This window comes from Poecilia reticulata, chromosome 15, assembly GCF_904066995.2.
Source record: "Poecilia reticulata chromosome 15, P_reticulata-male-v2, whole genome shotgun sequence".
NCBI classification, from domain to species: Eukaryota; Metazoa; Chordata; class Actinopteri; order Cyprinodontiformes; family Poeciliidae; genus Poecilia; species Poecilia reticulata.
In genome coordinates this window covers 8,971,253-8,983,874 of record NC_088844.1, presented here as the reverse complement: position 1 = coordinate 8,983,874, position 12,622 = coordinate 8,971,253, and the positions used below count along the sequence as shown (strand labels likewise).

The 12,622-nt window shown below is 39.1% G+C and overlaps 1 long non-coding RNA gene across 3 annotated transcripts in view; it reads left to right on the top strand.

The window, feature by feature from the left end:
• Nucleotides 1-12,622, top strand: part of LOC103476440 (uncharacterized) — an 88,219-nt gene that overhangs the window by 18,035 nt on the left and 57,562 nt on the right. For all 3 annotated transcript variants that reach the window (XR_014091275.1, XR_014091274.1, XR_014091273.1), the window contains one exon: nt 7,832-7,881. This is a non-coding gene — a long non-coding RNA (uncharacterized LOC103476440). The remainder of the gene's footprint in view (nt 1-7,831; nt 7,882-12,622) is intronic.

The window sequence follows — 12,622 nt, the reverse complement described above, 5'->3', positions numbered from 1 at the left end:
GAACCACTGCCAAAAGACAGATAAGAGGTCATCTGTCAGAAATATTAAAAACAGTACTACAAGTAGTGATCATGCTGCCTGCCTGCTGATAGAAGCAGGTGATAACCAGTTAGCTGGAAAAATAATTGGGCTGCTTCAAAGAAGAGCTGTATCTTGATCTTTTTAAGAACCTGCCTCCTTTTTGTGTCACAGGATGCTCAAATCCTGTGATACCACTTATACAACCTCTACATTAGATGCAATAATGTTTTCTTTTTTTATTTTAAACCAGCCAGTTAAGATCTCACCCAAATCTGAAAAACAAACGCATTGTGTCAGATGTTTTTCACGGTGCAGAGAGGTCTTCCTAGGCAACGACCGAGCAGATGTTGGTTCGATTCCCACACGAAACCTAAAGATAGACAGCCAGGCCATTCATACTGATATCGAGTATAATGGGTCTCCTTGACTCATCTGCAAACTCAATCTCCCACAATCCTCCCACAATGAGCGCTCTGCTGAGCCAGCATTCGTCAAAGTCTTACTTTCTGTTTGTGCACCGGTCGTGCGTGGCTCCATGTCAGAAAGATAAATGAGCTGCGATAAACTCAAAGATAGCTGTAGAGTTTTTTTTTTTTGTTTTTTTTTTCATGAAGGAAATTTGAACCAGAGGTTCTGGTTGTTCTGACAGCTCTGTGCTGTTTTGGAGAATGAATTTGCTCCTCGATTTCAGAGCACTGAAGTTTATTGGAATGCTGCTACTAATAATTTGATTTAAGTTTTAGTCTTTTTTGTTAGGTTGTTGTGGCCTTTATTGAATAGTACAAAGCCAGGAATTAGTGAGGAGAGAACACGGGGAGACGTGCAGCCTGAGAGCGGGAATTGAACCCAGGACAGCCGCGAGCTTCTGCACATGTCACAAACACTCCACCAACTGAGCCACCCAGAACCTCCATGTTAGGTTTTTAATCTAGACCTGCCTCGTCTTTGTTATATTTGTTATTGTTTATCTACGATGGCTTGTCAGACTTTGTATTCAAGGCTGTCTGCTCTTACTGATAAAAGCAGATAAGGTTTCAGTTTCAGTTCGATCCTTTTTTTTTTTTTTTTGCATATTTATGTGTGGTGATTGCTACTCTGTCATGTTTTTCCCCCCAGTTTTATTTACCATTATTGAGATTGAGATGTAATAATTGTTTGACTAAATCGAATCACACACACACACAGACCTTCCCCTCATTTCATTGGCTCACAGGAATCATGGAGGAGAATCATAACAATAAGCTGCTGCCTGAACTTCACTAAAATGACACGGACATGCAAAAAACGAGAAGCGTATTCATCGGCATTATCTTTAGCTAACAAGACAAAAACGAAAGACGTTCTGGAGTTTTTTTTTACATATGAGACTGATGTACTGTCCCAGTTCTGAGGTGTTTGGGTTTTGGGTTGAATCTCTCTGTGTGTATTTAGATTGTCTCCATGTTTTCCATGTTCCCTGTGTATGCTAGCAGCCGCTTCTCCCATTTCCTCAGTTCAACTTCTCTCTCACCTCCTCTCACAGCTGCACCAAGTTTCTAATCCGCTTCCTGCTCCTTGTTCAGCAACGATCTCTGCTGCGTAAATATCTCTGTCAGAACAGCTCTTAGTCAGATCCTCCTGTTGTGTATCCCTGTGTTTCCCTCCGGCTGCATGTTTTGGACTCACCTTTTGACTTTAGCTTGAGTGTCTTCTTATTTTTAAGTAAACAATAGACTTTAATCCGCCTGCTTCCTGCCTCCTCCGTGCATTTGGATCCGCTTTATGCCACAGCAGAAGATACCGATAACCCTCAGATGCTAGCTATGCATCTTAATTACAAACACTCTGATGTCTGAAAAGACTTTTAAAAACGTCAAAGACATTCAGGACTTTGCAACAGCGAAGTTGTAAAGATGCCAGACAGCCACAGCTAATGGTATCTGTTTAAATATTAATGGACGAAACGCTGTAATGTTACATCCATCACAGTGTTATGCAGGTTTATGTTCAGCAGTCAATGTGTGTTTTTACACAAACTCTGCATGGCATTAATTTGAAATGCTAAAGCAGTAAAAATGACTGACATGCTTCACTTCATGACTCTGTTTCATAGTAAGGGAAACTAGTGACGCTGCACAGTTGGAAGAGCTGTTGCCTTGCAGCAAGAAGGTCTTGGGTTCGATTCCCGGCCCGGGGTCTTTCTGAATGGAGTTTGAATGTTCTCTGGAGTTTGTCTGTCTCTGTGTTGCCCTGCGACAGACTGGCGACCTGTCCAGGGTGACCCCACCTCTCGCCCGGAACGTTAGCTGGAGATAGGCACCAGGCACCCCACTAGGGACAGAAAATGAATGGATGGATGGAAACTAGTGACTAATGTGGCGAATAATAAAAGGAAAATAGCCCAAACAAGTCAGGACCTGTGCTAACACACCTTGCTTACTCATATTTATCATCAAATAAAATATGATGCAAAAATCAAGAAAGACTGCAGCTATAAGCTCATCAATTACAATGTACAAATGAGTTTTATGTATGGACTTGGAATAATACAGAACTAGATCTAAGGTACACACTTCCATAAAGTATATTAACACATCTAGTAAGTGTTATAGTATTTGCTGTTTTGCTAAAAAGGAAAACAACACTCAAATTTTTTTCTAAAAAGGTGCTGAGCTGCCCAATAGTTAATGTTTATGCCCTAAATAAGACTAAATTTTTATTAGACAGAAGTGTGTCTTTGAAAAAGGTGGCCAAAGTATTGAAAATTATGTTGACATACAGTTTGATATTTCGTATCTTGTTCAGCTGTTCATCTTTATTTGTTGGACATATTATCCTACACTTACTTTACAAAATAACATAAAGTTGCACACTTTATATCGTCTTATAAAGTATGCGAGTGTGTTATGATCCTAAGAACATCCGGATGGTTCTTGACGAATCAGATTCAGTGAGACGATGAGAAACATCCTGGCGTTTTAACTCTTTGTGTCGAATTCGTTTGCTGGGAGTTCTCTTTACATCCACTTCAAAAAAGTTTATCTTTGATCAAAATCCTTAATACTTGTCATGTTTGTGTTCACTGTACTCCAAGGCTACAGTGATGTCTGCATCGGTGTCATTATTATTCATTAGCAGGAAGTAGACCATTCATATGTTGAGCAGCAGAATGAACCTCACGATCAGGATGTGCTCTCGATTTTACCCATCGTGGTTATGACTCCACATGGGCCACGTCTGGCCTTGTGAGCAGGCATTTGTACCCGATCGTTCAAGTGTGCTGTGATAAGCGTGGGAACTGCAGAGGAAGCTGTGCATTTAATAAGTTCCCATTGTTTCCTCAGCTGGACAGAGTAGGAGTTCATCTCCCAGTTGCACGCCGATCGCTTCCACAATTGCAAACAGAAACCGATCGCATTGGAGGCCAAAGCTGCATGCTGCTGATGACGATCTTCTCATGATGAGGCAGTAATTTTGTTTTCGTTTTAACTAATGCTCTTGATGTGTCATTCTGCAGAACGGTGGGTTCACTGTGACGTGTTTCTGAATGTCAACGAAAGCGCTGGTCGAGCACAGGCTGCAGATAGTTTCACGGGTTATGATTTACTCCTCAAAAGGAAGAAAAAACCCACAAAAAAAACAACCAGAATTATTTTAAGCGAAACCATTTCTACTCATGCCAAGTTATTTACGAGAAATCACAATGCCAGGTGTCAGATCCTCTGTCAAGTGCAGAGGGGTAAGTGGTAATGTCCTTCTGATTTGGTGCTTATGAGAAATAAAATGTGACGTTGTTCAAACCTACCATCTTATAAAAGCTGTTTTGATCTTAACTTGTGATCTTATTTTGACATTAGTTGTGCTTTTAGACATTTAGTGTTCAGATCTCAGAGGGATTTGCAATACGTTTTTGGCATTAGGGCCCATAAAGATCCAAATATCAGCCGATTTGTCAGTTTATCGATTTGTTTAAAAAAGTATTTGCCTGTTACAGATTTGTTTTTTTTTCTTCTGTATGACTTAAATGTTTGGGATCATCAAAAAAGAATAACACCAGATACGGATAATCTGAATAAACATGAAAAGGAGTTTACAAATCATGGTTTCATGTAATTAAAGGAGCTTAAAGTATCCAACCACACTGGCCCTATTGTCTCACCCTTGGCAGGAATGGCAACGTGGAGGATTATCACTTTTAAACTGATGCAGATTCATTTTGTTTTTTTGGACCCATTTGAAAGTGGGAGCCACTTAAGTATGTAAACTTTATTTCTTTTACAGGTCAGAAACCACAAAGTGCTTTACAAAACACATTTAGGATTGTGAAATGATTCCCAACATTTCTTTTCCACTTTCAAGAGAGTTGACGTTTCCATCAATTGTGGCGACTTGTGTAGATCCTGACATGGTAAATCAACCCCAGATCGTCATGTTTTAATGTTTTTTCCCTGTTGATGAGTTAATTAAACATTGTTTGTAAAGGACTCCCACCCTCCAAGTTCCACTCTTGTCTTGACAGTAATTGTTTACCCAAAGACTTGGAGATCATCAGGATTTTGGACAGATTCTGAAATTGTCCTTTATTTTCTTTTCGATAAATAGTTGTTTTTTTCAGAACAACAATCACCATTTTACCCCAGACTCTAATTTCCTGACTCATGAATGCTTGCGGTAACCATGAGGCCTGTAGAGCTTTGTCATTTCGGATTGTTTGTGACCTCCTGGATGAGCAGCCGCTGTGCTCTTGCAGTAGCGTTTCAAGACTCTTAGGAAGGCTCATTTTTGTTTCCAGTTCTTCTCCTCCTGTAGATAACGGCTCTCGCTGTGGTTCACTGGAGTCTCAAAACCGTAGAAACGGCTTTGTAACCCTTTGCAAAGTTGGCAGTGACTTTGTTTCCGATTTGTTCTCGAATTTCTTTTGATGTGTTGCTTTTCCAAAACCATTCTTTTTAAGTGATTGCTTCAGCCAGCAGTTCGTCCGGTAACGAGGCCCGTGTGGGGGGTCACAAAACCGAAACAATGTTGTGATTTAAAAAGGCTGCAGCTTGTTTTCAGGTTGGTTTGGATGCCTTCTTCACGTGATAAAAATCACCATTTTCTTTTAGTAACTTTATCTAGTTAATTGTCTTTCTCTGATGGCAAATTTAGTTTGATTTGAAACATTTAAGGGTCACAAACCGAACTTTAAAATAATCTGTAATTTGTTTCTGACCACATGGGCTTCATCGGTTCAGTGGGTACATGTTTGTTTGTGCGCAGAAGGAACAGTCCTGGGGTGTGATGCTGTCATGTTCGGCTCATTAGGTTTGTTTCTGTTTCTCAGATGAGGGAGTTGATATTTCATATTGACACAAGAACTGTGTGTGTTTGTGTGTACCAGTGACACACAAATCTGAATAACAAAAACCCCCAAATACAAATAAAAAATTTATTCATTTCATCTACAAACATAGCCAAGTGTAACTTCTGACAAGAATAAATGAACTATAAATGAGTTATTGGGTATTAAAACAACATTCTGAAAAACTGCAATCTTTCTTGTTTTTTGTCATGGCGCAGTTACATTTTTTCTCTCTCTGAGATCTAAAACAGAAATCGGGCCACTTGCCTCAGTGCTCAAAGCATAATCAGATCTTTGTCAGGAAACATTGCATAATTCTCCTTCAACAAGACAATTTTTCATTTTTAAAGAAGTGCTTTTACTGCTGTTTTATTTCCCCAAACGCAGACAGTCTAGTCTGGCTGGCCTCTTTTGAGTCAAATCTTTCTCCACAGCTATGCCAAAAATGCGCTTGCTTGATTTCTGTTGTTTACATGAAGCTTGCTTTTTTCTGATAAGCCTAAGCCTGTGTGACTAAATGACATTTGAAAAAGTTAAATGTTGTCTGCATGGAGGAGATGTAAAAGTATTTCTTTATCTCAGCAATGTTAGGAATTTTCGTTTCCACAGCACTGTAACCAAAAATGACCTACGAGGAGCCACGGCATCTTGTCCCACTTTATACTGGGCTGAAGCAGTAGTTGTCAGACTTTTTAAGTGTTTTTGCTTTTCCTTGAATTTGGCTGCATTTTCAGTCATTTTATAGCCCAAGATCTGATACTTTTCAGAGGAACGTTCATGTCCATCCCTACAGTATGTCTATGTTCTTATGGCTTCCTAAACCTGAATGCTCCACCATGATCCAAAATTATCTAAAAAAATGGCTTCTTGAGTGAGTTGGCTACACTTACCTGGCCTCCACAGTCACCCGTTCACAATCCAACAGGGGACATTTGGGGTGAGAACTGATGCTGCGAATAAATGTCAAGAGGAAACAAAATGTCTGAGGACCTTTTCTGGAATCTATGCCATGAAAATTAAGATTCCCCGTTTACACGGCTAAACCGTAGCATTTTTGTTTCAGTCCAGACACTTGTTAACGCGACACCAGAATGTCTCACAACGGCATTATCTGAAACCAGGTCTCAGAGTGAAACTTTTCCGTAACAACCCCGCGTGAATGTGTGAAAGCCTGTAGGGTTTGTTCTACCTTTGCATGGAAATAAAACGACAAAAACAAAGGCGGCTAGCATTGTGCTACTTAACCTGTTCAGTTTGGCACCGTTTCTGATAAGGAACACATTACATACGCACTTTGTCCATGGCAGATGGAGATGAGTTACTGTTTACTATGTGGTGAAAGTTAGTGAGGTGGAAGCTAAGGATTAGTGACATTCAAAAATCACAGCGCCATGTAGTGGCCTGGCATGGCAACTACAACTGACTCGAGTCCAAAAATATTGTAAATCTCCAAGCAGCAGCCAAAGCCTAAGGTTCTGAAGATAAAAAGGGGTTCAGCCTGGTATTACATAGTGTACCTAATGAAGAAGCCATTGACTGTATAGTCCAGTAAAAAAGGGCCATTTAGCTGCCGGGTAGATTAAATAATAAACACTTTTCAGAAAAGAAGTTACATTTCTTTTTTATTTTTCTGTGATTCCCCATCATCTAACAGCATATCAAGCAAGCTTCTGAACACGCCTAACTTAGAAACAATCCCATGGGGGACTCTGGGAAAGGAAACAGTCTTGATTTGACTGCTTGGAGCGGGGTCAGCTCATGACTCGCTTTCCCAGGCTTTCACATAATCATCCCATAATCTCAAGGATGCAACAGACTTCGCAGTCCTGTGTACACTACAGTTATTTGAAGTGTCTTAATTCCTAAATATGTAATTAAACACAATCATCAAGCAGTAACATTAAAACCTTGTACCTCCCATTAGATTTGTGCTATTCTAATGCTCTAATGTGATGGTATATGTAGAAGTAGAGCCACATAGGAGATTTTTTTTTTTTGAAAACAAAAGATGTTGAGTGGTGTGAAGCTGAAAGCAGGAGATGATTGGTGTGTGTGTGTGCCTGTTTTAGAAGTTGGCCAGTCATCAGTAGAGCTCTAAGAGCAGTGAAGGAAGTGGTGGTTACAGATGACTCAGCCAAGCCATGCATTTCAGTTTTTCTTTCCCCACTCTCGCTCTTTTTCTCCTCCCCCTTTCATCATGCTCTCCTCTCTACATTCTATTCATTCCTCTTTTCTATTCTGGATCTACATTTTCTGTCTTACTGTCACTCTTTCACTCTGTAACCCCCCCCTGACGATGTTTTTTCCCCCATCTTGCTGTGATTCTTCTGGGTCTGTTGGAGGCATCTCTTAGTTTGTGCTTTGAGCTGAGCTGTGTGTCTGTGTGAGGTGAATACTCAGCAATGTGAGTGGGAAGGTGGTTGGCTTCCTTCAGAGTGATTAAAACATTCCTTCTCTCTTCTTTTTCCCGTCTTTCTCCTCTCTTCTCAGTGTTCACTGGTGACTTTCTGATGAAGAGGAGGATGAAGGGAGGCAAACTGGTAAGTGAAAGCAAGCTGAGCTTTACTTCGGCCATTACTGACGTTTTCTGTTTGAAAATCAGAGGAGGTGGGCAGACTCTAGGGAACCCCTCATATTTTAACTTTAATGACTGCTTTGCACTCTCAGCTGTGGCTCCAGTGTTTTGTTGCTGTTTTCCTACTTCAGGTGGTCAAATGAAAAAGGCTTGAAAGAAAGTTATAACCTGAGTGACAGCATAAGGCTTAAAGCAGGAAGAAATAAAACTCTGGACGGAAAATATAAAGCGTTTTCTCATCTTTGATGATTTCAACTCTCGCTTCTAGAGACTTATTCTTTTCTCTTTAGTCTTAAAACACTCATTAAATAAATCACCCTGATTGGTTTTCATTCAGCCGATGTGGCGTAAAATAAAAAGCACAATTCAATGTCTTGTAGCAAAGTACTGAAAATAGCACAAATGAGGTAAAATCGGACTGCGGATAATCACAGATGGGGACAGGAACTGTTTTTAGTGTGTTGGTGGCAGGGCTGGCTGTGGCGAACACTGGCTACGTTTTCCACTTGTCCTGTGACCGGCTACTCTAAATTTAGTCGCTCAATCATATGGTGATGCGCTGTCCGCACCTCGAAGGGCTAAAGTGAAAGCGTTTGTGTTAGATCTCTTGGCGATATGGCAGCAGCTGTCCTCGCAAAAAAAAAAACATGATCAAAGAAGTACAACTCGGGAGCGATTTATGTACAGAAATGAATCTTTTAGTGGTGTTGGTGAGAGTTTCACAGTCTGTATTGACGCGCATCTTATCCGCAAGCTGTAGCATAATAATAAAAAAACACAAGCTCCAGGTTTAGATGGTGAACTAGTTGCCTGGAGTTGACTTTAGATTCTTTGCTCTCATGTAGTTTTGTAAGAATGTGTCAGGCACACAGTGATGGGTCAATATGAAAATCTTGGTCCATTAGCTCCTGGAAATTACAGCACCATCAAATCTGAATTTGCGTTAGTGATTCTGTCTGATGGAAAAAAAAAAAAAATGAACGTATGTCAAGAACAGTATGTCTTTGTTTTTTCAAAATCACCATATCTGACCAGACCCTCTTGCAGCCCTATTGGAGCTTATCTCGAGCGTCTATTAGCTTTAACTGCTGTACGGTTTATGTAATCATACAAACCTCTTAACGAGCATAACTGACAAAACTAAAAATTGCTAAGACCTGTAAGGATTTCTCCTACCTGGTGTTCTTTTTATTTTATTCTTGGTAAGCTAAAGTACTATTGTGAAATTACATGCCTTCTTAAGCTTGGCGCAATGTTGGTGTTAGCTACCTTAGCTGTACTGTACTGTACCTTTGCTTGTACCTGTACCGTGTACAGCACGTCTTGTTCCTGTTAGCTAGTTGAAGCATTTAAGGGTAATGCTAATGCTATCTCAAATGTTCACTCCAACATTTGACTCTGGTATACAATTTAACTCTCTAATCCAAAAAGTGACAATAATATGCTGACCTGTTAACTTAGCAATTTATGTACTTTAAGTTGGTAAAGTATGTTCCAGCCATTTGGGGGTCCCTGGTTGATGTATTCAAAAATGGTTCAGCCTTTCCTCGAAAGTTAGATCAATGTTTGTTCACCATCTTTCTGTTCTAAAGTACAAGAGGGAGCTGGCTGAATACAACTAAAACAATAACAGTCAGAGTACTTTAAATCTGAACTATGGTAAAGATGTTAAAGTTTTTTTTTTCTCCCAACCATGTTCATTTTGAGTCCAGAACATTAGTCAGAAAATTGCTGTGCTCTCAAATTGCTGCCTCCTGCAACATTAGCTTGCTTAGCTAATATCAGAAACTACTTGGCTAGCTACCTTAAATAATGTACTCAGGCTACATGTTGTTGATTCAGAGTTTATGAGTAGACATATGCAGACACCTCAGTTTACACTGTATATCAACATTATTGTGTAAAATTAGATTTTTATTAAATCCCGTCAGTCTCTACCTGTTTTTCCTTGCTGAGTCATGAGGTGCTGGTGTCCGTCTCCTGTGGTCATTGAGTGACAGGCAGGGTACTACTGGTCAGGTCACTAGTTTTAGATAAGATGATAATTAAAAAGTAACTGCATCGTTACAGAACATTTGTTCACGAATACTACTTTTGTAATAGAATCCTTTGTATATGTATTGGCAATTGGTCAGTTTTGTTAGTAAATTGCTGGCAATTCAGTGCCTTCTCAGGTGTTATATTGTGGAAAACGTTTGGACAACATGCATTTGATTTAATAATTATTTCACAAAGAAAGTCCAAGATGTTAACATTAATATTAATTTTATGATATTTATTCTGTTTTGTCTAGTCTTAAGCACATTATAAGTTCAGTTTTTTTAGTGATAGTGTCTGTAGAAGCATTATGCAGGTAAATTAGATTTATTTTATTGTCCTTCTTTTAAATTAATTTGAGAGCCTTTAACCACAATGGTTTCATTAGTACTCTGAGAGATTTATAGCCTTTCTTCTGGAAAGAGCACAAGCTGAAAAAAGGAAAACAGTTTGGTTTCTTTTGACAGAGAAACATTTATTTAACCTTTCAGTTTCTTATCTGTGTATGGAACCTTTTCTTAAAAAAAAAAAAAAAATCAGGATGGAAATCTTTTAAGTAACACAGCTGTAGTTACAAACATATAGGAATTCATTTATTCAAGTTTTGACCTGGGTTATAAATATCGAAACCTAGATCACAGTGAAGTAACCAAAACCGCCAGCTAACACTTTACAGAACATATTGCTGAGTAAGCTAAACAAACTGCACAGATGTCAATATGCCAGAAAGTTTGCAATAGACGAGCAGCAAATTTTTTGCACAGTGTAAGGGAGGGTTAAAAATGGGGGTAATGGGTGCACCATAGATGCTGCAAGCAAACCGGCCTAAATACCCCTAATATTTAAAATTAGGTGTATGTAGCTTTGATTTTTGTTATTATTGAATATTTCCTTTCTAGTTGTAAATGCCTTTCTAGAAATGTAATATGACAACAGCGCATCAATGAAGTCTTATTTTGAAGGCATTTTATATCACATTTGTCTCAAATCAGCGTATTTCAGCCTACAGATTGGTCAGAAGAACACAAAGAAAAACCCCATCTCTAATCTCTTTCTCTTTACTCCTTCAGACACTCCCTTCGTAATGGATGACTGTCATCCATTTGCAGAAACTGATCATTTTTAGTTTCTGTAAATTATCTTTGAAAGGCTAACACACACCTACACACGCGCACACACCTACACACATTACAGCTACAAAACACACCCACACCCACCCATGCCAGCCTTGTTCCACCAAGGCCCCCCTCCTCCCGCCAACCTTTACGGTAACTGCATGTTTTTGTCATCTGTGGGCCTGGATGAAGTGATGATGCTAGTTTTGGTATCAAGTCCATGGCTGTGCATCTCCACACCGAGAGATACCGAGAGTAGTGCAGCGTGGCGAGGCGTGGGAGGGCTGTGACAGAGATGACTCAGCTCTCTCTGTTGCCGGGCAGAGAAATGCTCTCCCACCCCCATGCAATACAAGAAATAAAAAAAAGTTACTTGGTTCATCTGTCACCCTTCATTGTGGAGACACTAAAAGTGATTGTTTTACTACAAAATCGTAATCGAATAGGACTGGAAGTTGATGTTGTCATATCAGCTTTATTGTTGTTGCATATTGATTGATAAATTAAATGTTATGTAGTGATGACATCAACTTTAGCCATTGATAAAACCTAAATATCCTAAGGTGTCTAATTATTGACACAACATCTAGGCAATCTCTTGGTTGGACTGTAAAACTTTGTTTTTTTTTTAATTGAGGCAGGGATTTGCACCCTAACATGTGCTGGGTTCAGAATCGCCCAGTTTGGGTTATTTTCCTCTCACAGTCCTGCAGTAACCATGCAGCAATCCCATCATGGTTTAATTTAACACTTTACTGTTTGATTTGATGCACAGGATTAGTATTTTTGACATGAAGCAAATTGTGCCAAAACAGGCACCAATCAGATTAAAAAAAAAAAAAAAAGATTCTAATTTCTGTTTTTTCTTTGAGATCCAATGAGAAAATTAATGGCTGTTTGGACGATTGATTAGTTTTTGTCTACTGTTCAAATCCCTACCAAAGAGTGAAATAAAAACACTAACCTCTGTAAAATATTTTGGTCCTTAGTTTAACCCTGCATAAAACATATTTGGAAGAAACAAAGACAACAACCTATTAATATATAATAAAACCTCTAAGAACCAAAATATGAGTACAGTAAACAAAACTTGAACTTGATACATGAACTTAACACTGCATGTAATTAATCAGGTTTTTGTTCCCCTCATAACATTTTTTGATTAAAATGTCAAAAGTTAATAATAACAACGTTAAATAAAATAGAATTGCAAGTAGATTCACACAATGCTTCTTAGCTTTAGTGATTTTGCATCCAAGTGTGAGTTTTAAACTTATGACACTAACTTGTTCTGGTTGATATTCAGGTAAAATCCTACTGCTATCTTTAGTAATTTATTCCCTACTGACATTAATATTGTTGGGAACATCATCTTGTAATTTCCTATTTTATCCAGTGGAAGATGTTCAGCATAATCAGGTTCTTGTAGTTCAGTTTGGCCGTCTGTAAACTGTAAACTAACGGTGCCTGGTTAAAGTTAATCATCTCCTCGTCCAACAGCCTGTGTGCTGTGTTTGTGTTAAAGCAGTATCCCAAAGCTGTTTCTTGTTGTTG